Here is a 10,837-nt window from a genome sequence, read left to right as displayed (position 1 = left end):
AACAATCAAAGACTGGTGCCAAGCCTGTGAGAGGTGCAGTGTTGCTAAGAATACACTGCCCCAGGTTAGAGCCCCTATGGGCCACTTGTTAGCCTCCAGACCCAATGAAATACTAGCTCAGGGGTATTCAACTAAAATGTTAAGAGGTCCAGTTAGAGAAATTTTCTTGAAGCAAAGGTCCAGAAGATCATAATGTCTAACTATTTAGTGTGATATATATTTAAGTAGCCTGGTAGTTGTATAAACATCTGCATATAATCAATACCTTTCAAATCAAAGGAATTCGGTACGATTAAAACACTTTTTAACAATATTTATTATCATGTAACATAGAACTGAACTTATGTGTGACTGCAGATATGTATAATGCTCTCTCATGAACTAAATAAAAGTAGGGCTGCATTTTTAAAATAAAATAAATGCAAAATGAAAATGGTGCATGCAATAATAAATAATAATAATCAAATAAAGTGCTTAACTTCAGAAAAAAATAAATAAAGGGAGGAAAAGCTTAAATGTCCCCGTTTCTGTTTCAGTCTCAAACGATTTTACAGATAATAAATCTTAACACATCTTAACAATTTAACAGTTTTAGAGCATTAGTCTTGCATCCCACTTCCCCACTTTGTTGGTCAGTGGGAGAATTTGAGTCCTGCCAGGACTTTACACCTGGGCTTGAATGGAGTCAGGGCCATCCGCATGCACATGTGGAGGTGCTCATTGGTGAGCCTCGAACGATATTTATTTTTGATGATATTCATCGTGGAGAAAGCTGCCTTGCAGTTGTAGGTGGAGCCAAACATGGTCAAGATGTATATGGCAACATTCCTCAGACCTGGAAAAGCTGTCTCAGGGACCGTTTGGAGCCAGAAAGTGGAAGGGTCAGTTCTTAGAAACTGCTCTCTCAGGGACACATCTGCTTGGAGATCAACCAGTTGCATCCGGAGAGGCCCAGGATTTACCCATTTAAAGTGCTGTGTGACTTCCTCTGAGAACCCCCTGACATCCGTGATGATAAATGGGTTCTGAATGAACATGGTGAGTTGCTGTACAAAGCTGAAGCTGTCAAAACGGTTGCTGAAGTTTACGATCAGCTTATCAATGAAGTCAACAAAAGAAGACACATCTCTCTGTCCCTGTACCTGTTCCTGCACTGCTGGGAAGTGTGCACAGTCTCCCTGCAGGTCTTCCTTGAACAACTCAAGTTTCTTTTGAAAGGAGCGGACAGCGGTCATCAGTTCACAAATTGAATTGTCCTTGCCCTGTAGCCTCAAATTCAGTTCATTCAGATGTGTAGTGATATCAACCAAAAAGGCCACATTATCCATCTGTTTCTCATTTCTTAAAAAGAGAGAAAACTGCGTTGCCTTCTGATGTCTTAGCTCTGCCAAAAAAGATGCTACTTCCCTACTGATGGACCAAAAGCGTGCTAAGACCTTCCCTTTGCTGAGCCATCTCACATTATTGTGCAGCAAAAGATCATCAGCATTGGCATCAACTTCTCTGAGGAATTCCCTCAGCATGCGATGCTGGGTGGAAGAGGATGCCCTGAGAAAATTGATCATTTTCATCATTGTATTCATCACTTCAGCATGCTCATCTGACAGGAAGGCACAGAGGACAGATTGGTGAATGATGCAATGCTAAGCTATGAGCTCTGGATTGTCCTCTTTCAGTCTTGCTACAGCTCCTTTCTCTCTCCCTATCATAGCAAGGGCTCCATCTGTGGCTATTGAAACCACTTGTGTTGGCTCTATTCCTCTCTTCGTTAACATCTCCTTAATGGCCAGGTAGATATCTTCTCCTCTTGTACTGGTTTGAAGGGGAGTGACACCTAACAGGTCTTCACAGAATGCTTTCTGGTCTGTGTTGAAAAACCTGACATACACTAACAGCTGAGCATTGTCACAGATGTCAGTGGACTCATCCACAGCTAAGCCTACACATGGTGCCTTATGTATGGCTTCATTTAGCTGGGTTAGCACATCATGAGTTAATATTTCACCTTTCTTTGTGGCAGATGATGCTGACATGGGTATTTGCTTTATCTTATCACAAAGCTCTTGTTTTGGTTTTCCGTCAAGTAATGTTTCAGCGACGACACTCATGCATTCTTTGACAAGCCCTCCATCAGTAAATGGCTTTTTGTGTTGCCGCAAAATCCAAGCAACTCTGAGGGAACACTCATGAGCACGTTGTTGGGCAGTGAACGTGTGGCTCAGGATCCTGGTTGACTGTTCATATTGGGCTGTGAGGCCACTTATTTTCTGTGATCTCACTTCGGATTTGAGTGGGTATGTTTGTTCAAAACCTTTATGTTTTGTCTCATAATGGCGTTTCACATTGCCACTTTTAATAAGTGCCACGGTTTCTGAACATATAAGACACACTGGTTTTGTGCTCCCTGTGGGAAGTATGAACAGAAATGAGTCTGTCCATTCCGGATTAAATGCTCTATTTTCGCTGTCAACTTTTCTTTTTTTGGAGAGCGACATTTGTTCTTTATGTTTCTCTCCCTTTCTCTGTCTCACTCGCCTTTTCCTCAACTTTCTCCGGCGCAGTTGTCCGTTTCTCTCCCTTTGCTGTCTCAATCGACTTGTCCTCAACTTTCTCCGGCACAGTCGTCCGTTTCTCTCCCTTTGTTTTCTAAATGTGTCGCTATCTTTCTTTTTCTTTCTCTAACTTTCTCATCTCTCAGCGCAGCCGCAGCGCTGTCTTGAGACGTAATGTTTACCGCCGAGAATGCATAGATTTGATTGGCTGAGTGGTATCACGTGGGATGGCTTAACTCGCATGCAATTGGTCTGTGCGTTTCCTCATCCGCTAAACCACTACCGTAAATACTGCAAAAGCCGCGCCGCGCCGCCGGGTAAAAATAAATAAAAACGCCGTCAGGTTTTAAATCACAACCTTCTGTTTTGGCTGGCGGTCCGGGTCCGGATGGGACGGCCTCTGGGTCCGGACCCGGACCGCGGTCCGCCAGTTAGTGACCTATGTACTAGCTATTGACTTTTCATTTTTAGAACCTGCTAGAGATGGAAGGGAACAGGTTTTGGTGCTGACTGATGTATTTTCAAAGTTTACCCAGGCGATCCCTACCAGAGATCAGCGGGCTGCTACGGTGGCAGATGTGCTGACCAAGGAGTGGTTCTACAAATTTGGTGTCCCGGCCCGACTGCACTCTGACCAAGGTCGCAGTTTCGAAAGCACAATAATCCAACAATTGTGTAGCGTGTATGGGATCCAGAAGTCTAGAACCACACCGTACCACCCGCAAGGAAATTGTCAATGTGAACGCTTTAACAGAACCCTTCATGACCTTCTGCGTACCTTGTCAGCTGAACAAAAACCCAAATGGCCAGAATATCTTCAACAAATTCTTTTCAACTATAACACCACACCGCACCAAGCTACAGGACAGTCCCCCTTCCTTTTAATGTTTGGTCGTGAACCTCTGCTGCCTATAGACTTCTTGCTTGGCAGTGTGGAAGAGCCAACCGCAGGAGAGGTTTGCAACTGGGTCCGAGAGCACCAGCGGCGACTACAAGTGGCGGTTGGAAATGCCCGGGAAAGGATGAAGTGGACAGCAGCCCAGAGGAAGACAAGATCCGACCCGCAAGCACAGGAGAAGTGCTGCCCTTAGGACAACATGTCTACCTTCGAGATTACTCCATTAGAGGAAGAAATAAAATCCAGGATGCTTGGGCACCTGAGGTTTTTCAGGTGGTGAAACCTCCGGAGCCAGCGGGTGCAGTGTACGCTGTTGCCCCACAAAGACGGCCAACAGATGTACGACATGTTAACCGTGCCATGTTAAAACCTGTACCTGTTATGTGACCCTACCCCTATAGATGCTCCATACCCCACTGCAACAAATCCTAACATTGAGGACCATGACCTGTGGGCAGTGGTTGGGCCTGCAGCTAGACCAAAGAACTCCCGGCCTAGTAGAGGACAGACCCCACCTCTGGGAGCCCAGCACCCCACAGGATCAGGTGCAACTTTGCAGGAGCCACTCGCAGGCCCTAGTTCCTCTCCAACCACTGTTCCTGAGGGGGTAAGAAAGTCTACACGTGAGACAGCTGGCAGACATTCAAACCCATATCATTTACCAGTGAGGGTAAGGAGCAGTGCGGACAGGGCTACAACTTCCCAGATAGTAGGCGGTCGTACCACCAGTGGCGGATTTAAGAAATTTGGGGCCCAAGGCTAAGGCAGGCATGAGGCCCTCTGAAATGAGAAGACAACACACAAAGCAGAAGATCCATTATACAGATATATACATTTTAACAGAATACACATGTATTATTTTTACCAGCAGGTTCTCTGATAGAATACTTAGGATGGATCACATACATCAAATTCATTTTTTTTTGCCCAAAGACACTACGAAGGGAGATACCGGGATTCGAACTGGCAAACCATTGATTATTGGACGACCCGCTCCACTTCCTGAGCCACTGCTGCCCACTGATTTCACTGGATAAGTTTAATTTCATGACTGTGTATGTGAGAGATGATTTACCTTTACACAGCTGAAAGGTGGATAGCAGCAAGCCAGTAGAAGCTGTCCTCTATGTTGTGGCGCTGACATGAGAAGACAACACACAATAGAGGTCAATTATACAGATACATTTTAAAATTATTCATCGTGGAGAAAGCGATTATTATTATTATTATTTGTTTTACCTGTTCTCCCTCTCTTCCTGCCCTTTTTTCACATCATGTCTCTCCCTTTTTCTCTTTTTCTTTGTATTTTCTCCCTTTTGTCCTTAAATTCTTATTTTGCGAGCCTTGGCCTCAGCAAATCTTGCAATGAGGAGATCCATATCCACTAACTTCCTGACTTCTTGCTCAATGGAGAGAACAGCCAGTGTAGACAGCCTCTCCTGTGACATGATGTTGATCTCAAATATGTTTTAATTAGCTTCAGTTTTTAGGGATCATTTTTTAATGCAGAGTGATAGTTTTTAATAACTTCAATAACTTACATAGTTTCTGATGTTTTTAATGCATAACTTTACACATTCAGGACTAAATCACCCTTGGACAGTTTTAATACTCGTTAATTTGCACACGACGGACCCTCCTCAACAGGTGTTGACGTCGGGTGAGCAGGTTGTGGGTTGCTGCTGCTGCTGGCCGCTGCCGCAGGAGCAGTGAAGAAACTTTCTGCAACTTTGACGTAAATCTTTTGTTTTCTTCCTTCTTCCTCCTATTTTCAGCACCGCCGGCGTAGCTTCGCTTCATCCTTGTGATACTCTCCTCTTACTCTCTTTCGCCACTTTGCGACGTTTGGTTTTGGTTTTGGTTTTCTTGGTTTTCTTGGTTTTGGTTTTCTTGGATCCGTTCTGCACATGCGCAGTAAAGATGGACTGATCCAATGTAGTGGACACATGCAACTGAAGGGGGGGCCCGACACACACATAATACGATACGCATTCTGCTGGCATTTTAGCGAGAGAATTTTAATCATAAATATAATTAATATGCGCAAATAAGTGATTTAAGGCTTTAAGCCCCTCCCACTTCCTGGTTCCACAATTAGTCTGGGTATAAAGGCTCCATTTTAGGACACTACAGGAGCATGCTGTCTTCCTGTGTCAGAGTCTGGTTTTGACAACCCGTTTGGAGCTGGTACCTAGTTTTTACCCGTGTTTTAGAAAGAATAAAATTTCCCTTAGTGACGCTCTGGTTTTTGCCCCAGACCCAGTGCCTCAAGGAGGCCCAAACCAGGTGGGAGCCGGCGAATGCAGCCCAGGCCGTGAAGCACTGCTGTTTTGCTTGGTTTTGTTTTGTTTTGTTTGTTGTCATTTTGTTCAGTTAGATTACGCTGTGGTAGTTTTTGCTGTGTTTTGAACAAATCGTGATTTGTCCCCCAGAAGTTAATTTATACACTTTGTATTTTTTTCTGTTTAGGAGTGCGTGGGGCTGGCAGCAGCGTGGTGTAATGACTCTGTTTTATCAGACAAATCATTCTCTTCTACCGAGCTTTTATTGAAATATTCCACAACAATTTGGCGTCACGAACAGGATACGCTGACCGTCCGTCAGGCTCCAGGGGACCGTCCGGGGAAAAGGCCTTTTCCAGGATCACCAACTGATGATCCTGCCTCATACCTCCTTAGACAAGAGAGAAAGGATCGGCGGAAACCAGAGGAGTCCTGATTGACGTCACGTGTATCCAGCGAAAAATAATTAATTTCTACAAACTCGGGTAAGAAGTTGAAATTCCAATTATAAAGTAACAGTAAGAGTTGAACATAACGGAAATGAATGACTGATCAAATGGTTGTGATATTGTTGTGGTATTTATTTTTGAGTAGCCTACATGATTCCGGGATATTTCTAATGCATCATTTTATGCGGAGGTAGATAGGATTGTGTACGATAGAGATTTCACTCTGAACAAATTCTCCAATATCGTAACATCGCTAGACTACAAGTAGAAGACAGGATTGCTTACGGTAAAGATTTCACTCGGAACAAATTCTTCGAGATCGTAACGCAGATCGTTTGACTACCCGGGTAAAATAAGACGTTGCTATTGACCAAACGTGAATTCCACCTGTGGAATAAGATCGTGGAAATAGCCTATACGTGAATTTTATGCTGAAGCAGGTAAAGCGATATCACTGTTATTGTTAACCAAACGTGAGTTCTACTGAAATACCTTTATAATAAAATCGAAGCGTGAGTTGTGAGTGGGGTTTTTGCAAAGTTTTTCCTTGAGTAAAGAAACTACGCCTTACGGTGACGACTGTATTGTAATAAGTAAACCGGTAGGGTCCACACCAGTAAAAGATGGATGGCCTGTCCGCAAAACACACGGAACCGTCGGGTCCGATTGTGGCTATGATGCAGCAGAAATACGGGAAAACATGTATGGGAGTGTCTCCCATACTGGACAAAAGAGTTTGGTTTCCCAGAAAACGGCTCGTTGAGTGCCGCTAAACTTAAAATGTTAAGGGGGGATTGGGAAGCAAGGTTGAAAGAATTTAAAAGTGCTAATAAGGTCAAAGTGAAAGACTTGGAAATAATGGAGAAAAACCAGACATGTCTGGCACAACGGGAAATGGAATGTGAATGCAGGGAGAGAAAACAAATGATGGATATTGCATGTGTGAAGGGATGACTACTGCTGCCTCTCCAAAACAGGGAAGTGAAACACACCACACACACATAATGCTGCAACGAAGACCTGCTTCCTCGCACGCACACTGCAGAACAACATGCTGTTTTGCTCAGCATCATTTCTCACTACAGCAACAGCAACAGAATACATCCACACCACCACCACTCACGTATGCGATGTTTTCATCAGATGCATACAAAGATATGCCAACTACAAGAGTAACTGAGTAATTGTAGAAGGGAAAGAATTTACATTTTTAGTAGACTCCGGAGCTACTCATTCAGTAATTCAAGAAAAACATTTTACAAATCAAAAATGAGTGGGCGGTATGTATATTCTCAAGGGGCTTCAGGTTTGACTGTGACAAAAAAATGTATTACACCTATGACGAGTGTACACTCTGACGAGAAGTAAAACATTCTTTTTTACTCTCTTCACTCTGTCCCATAAATCTGATGGGCAGAGACTTGATGTGTACATATGATATTTGTTTGACGTCATCTCCAGATGGCCTTAAAGTGGTTTCCTACGTCATGACATATCTGGAGAAGGAAAAACCCTCTCCCCAAAAAGAAATCAAATCAATACCGAAGCCAAACACCAAAAAACAGATGATGTACTTTTTGGGCATGTGCTCATACTGTCGATGATTTATTCCAAACTACTCACAAATGGAACAACCGTTATCAAACTTAATCCATGGGAAAAATCTTACAGCACACGACAAAATAATCTGGATCGAAGAGGGTCTTGCGACCTTCAAACAAATGAAATGTGCTTTGCAAACTCCTCCGACTCTTGGACTGCCGAATCCGAATAAGCCATTTACTCAAACAGTAGATGAAAGACAGGGCTGCATGACTTCTGTGCTGCTACAACCCCATGGTGATAAACTCCGCCCGGTGGCGTATTTCTCCGCAAAACTCGACCCTGTCGCTGCAGGACTGCCACAATGTTTGCGCGCTGTGGCCGCGGCTGAAAAAGCGCTCACTGCCTCACGTGACATAGTGGGTTACGCACCACTCACTCTGCTAGTTTCGCACACGGTTTCTTTGATTCTCCTCGAACAGAAATCATCTCACCTCTCTGCGGCTCGCTATTTGCGGTACCACACATGTCTCCCAGACATGCCGAATGTCACTATAAAACGTTGTACTAACCTTAACCCTGCATCCTTACTTCCTATTCCTGGCGATGGGGAGGAGCACAACTGTTTGGCTGAGCTCCAAGCTCAGTGCACTCCTCGCCCTGACCTAGTGGACACCCCATTGCCTAACAGCGACATTGTAATGTATGTGGATGGATCCGCCTCCCGTGATCCTCAGTCTGGTGAAAATCGTGTTGGTTTTGCTGTTGTTTCTGACTCTGGTGTGCTGTGTTCGGGTCCTCTGCCATGTCACCTCTCAGCCCAGGCAGCCGAGCTCATCGCTCTGACCTGTAAACTGGCTAAGGGTAAAACAGTCACAGTTCACACTGACTCTCGCTATGCGTTTGGTGTAGTACATGATTTTGGGGCGCTGTGGAAACACAGGAACTTCCTTAAATCGGACGGTAAGCCCATCCTACATCATAGCATATCTATTGATGTCTATTGTATTGATGATACCTATTGGTATTGATTTAAAAACACAATGCGCATACATATCCAGCCAGTGGAGGGGCTGTGGAACGAGAAAATGGCACACTCAAAACCAAATTGTCAAAATGCTGTGCAGACACAGGTCTGCCCTGGACAAAAGCCCTGCCTCTAGTGTTGATGTACATGCGCATGAGAAAACGAACACAAAGCAACCTGAGTCCCTTCGAGATATTGTTTGGTCTCACGTAGGAACCGAGGCACCGACGGCACCACTCCCTTCAACCGCATTATGCGAACATGAAATGTTAAAATATTGTGCACAACTCTCTTCTGCTCTGTCTAACAGACAACAGGTTGCAGCCGCCCTCCCAAAACCAGCTGAAGGCCCACTCCACAAACTGAAACCTGGTGACTTTGTGGTGGTGAAAGACTTCAGAAGAAAGAACTAGAAAGCACGACGTTGGCAGGGACCATTCCAGATCCTCCTTGTCACTCAAACAGCTGTCAAAATAGCTGAAAGGGCAACTCGGGTCCACGCATCCCATTGCAAAGAAGGTTCCAGATCCAGTACCAGCAGTGGGCTCAGGCGACCCTACCCCCACAACAAGTGTCAATCAACCGACACCACCGTTGCAGTGACCACGGACGGGTTCACAACAGGCAGTTGACCGACAGACACACAGTGCGTTGTGATCTGTGTTGACTGTCTACAACGCGGATGCCTCACAAGAAAGAAGGTTGGCAGACTCCACATCCCAACGTGTACCTGCGGACCAACACAAGAAGAAGAACACGGCCAGGACCCCTCCACATAGACACAGTAGTCGTTTGTGTCTCCACGGTTTTATTCATATTATTGCTTGCTTCAGTTTCATTATCTAAGTATATTTCTGTGATTCTGTAGTCAGCTACCTGAGTGTTTTTCTCTTATCATGGAGCGACAACGCCCATGGAACCCTCTCCCAAGGCCAGAGGGAACTCGTTTCGACTATTTTTATATTCTCATGTTTCGGTGTTCATTCCCAGTGTTCTAAAAAAAAAATTCACATTTGCTTGCTAAACAACCCGAGACTTGGTCTCACAAAAACATTTTTTTTTTGCAATATTATGTGTGATTAAAGAATAATCAAAAGAGTGGAATTTAATGGTAAAAATATGTTATAACATTGTTTTGTGCTAAAGCCGTGTCTCAAGTGTCCTGTATTTGACCCTGATGTGCAAAGAGCAGCATGATACAAATATTAGTTTGCAGCTGTGCCCTGAGAAGGGAGGACAGTCGACTCAATCTCATAGAAGCTTCAAAACAAAGGACTTCTGTTCATGGACTTGGTTCATATCTTATTCGGTACGAAAGTTCCCCATCCACGTTTTACTTTATGTCAATTAATTATGATTTGCACCGGCCACTGAGGAGGATCTTGTGTGTGTGTGCTACCCTCAGCTTCACCTGGGTTCTTATCTCAACCTGCTTTGCAGCTTCTCGTAACTAGCACGTAGAATGTCCTTCACATGTGTATAAAAACTCAGCGTTTTTACTGCTCGGGGACGCCATTTCCACAGAGCACCGTGATACGTGCCTGTGTATTTCACCTCCTGCTTGCAAGCAATAAATGGACTTTTTGCAACTTTGATCATTCATCAAGACTCTGTTTTATCAGACAAATCATTCTCTTCTACCAAGCTTTTATTTAAATATTCCACAACAGTGGCTACCCGGATGGTGGTGGGGCTGGTTGGACTGGGCCTCTCACTTTCTCCTCCCCTTTTTCTTAATTGCATGTTTTTGGTTTACATTGTTTTGCGTGAGAGTGGATGTGGCACTGGAGGGAGTGAGGGCCTTGTCCTAGAGCTGGTCCCCCCTCTTTTCCCCTTCTTAGCCCGCTGCAGCCTATACGGCCCCAATAGAATCAAATTTTGTTTAATAAAACCTTTCTTTTTATTTGACGACATTCCCAGAGCTGACTGGAATTATTGAAATGAATTGTTTCGTACCTTTTTGATGATATTTTAAGAAACTTAAATAAATATTGTACTCTGGGGGAATATTGTTGCTTTGGTCTGTTTACACTGGTCATCTGTGGGTCCGTGGTGGATTAATTAAACCTACAGGACGATAACCGCCC

At 44.3% G+C, this 10,837-nt stretch overlaps 1 long non-coding RNA gene across 1 annotated transcript; it reads left to right on the top strand.

Annotated features, from left to right (window-relative positions):
* Positions 1–5,919: 5,919 nt before the first annotated feature.
* LOC144390961 (uncharacterized) lies at positions 5,920–10,345 on the top strand. Its single transcript, XR_013454801.1, has 2 exons — positions 5,920–6,217; positions 9,061–10,345. It is a non-coding gene; the product is annotated as an uncharacterized LOC144390961 (long non-coding RNA).
* The last annotated feature ends 492 nt before the right edge of the window (positions 10,346–10,837 follow it).

This window comes from Gasterosteus aculeatus, chromosome Y, assembly GCF_964276395.1.
Source record: "Gasterosteus aculeatus chromosome Y, fGasAcu3.hap1.1, whole genome shotgun sequence".
NCBI lineage: Eukaryota > Metazoa > Chordata > Actinopteri > Perciformes > Gasterosteidae > Gasterosteus > Gasterosteus aculeatus.
The sequence above is the reverse complement of the archived record's forward strand: the minus strand, read 5'-3'. Positions and strand labels throughout refer to the sequence as shown.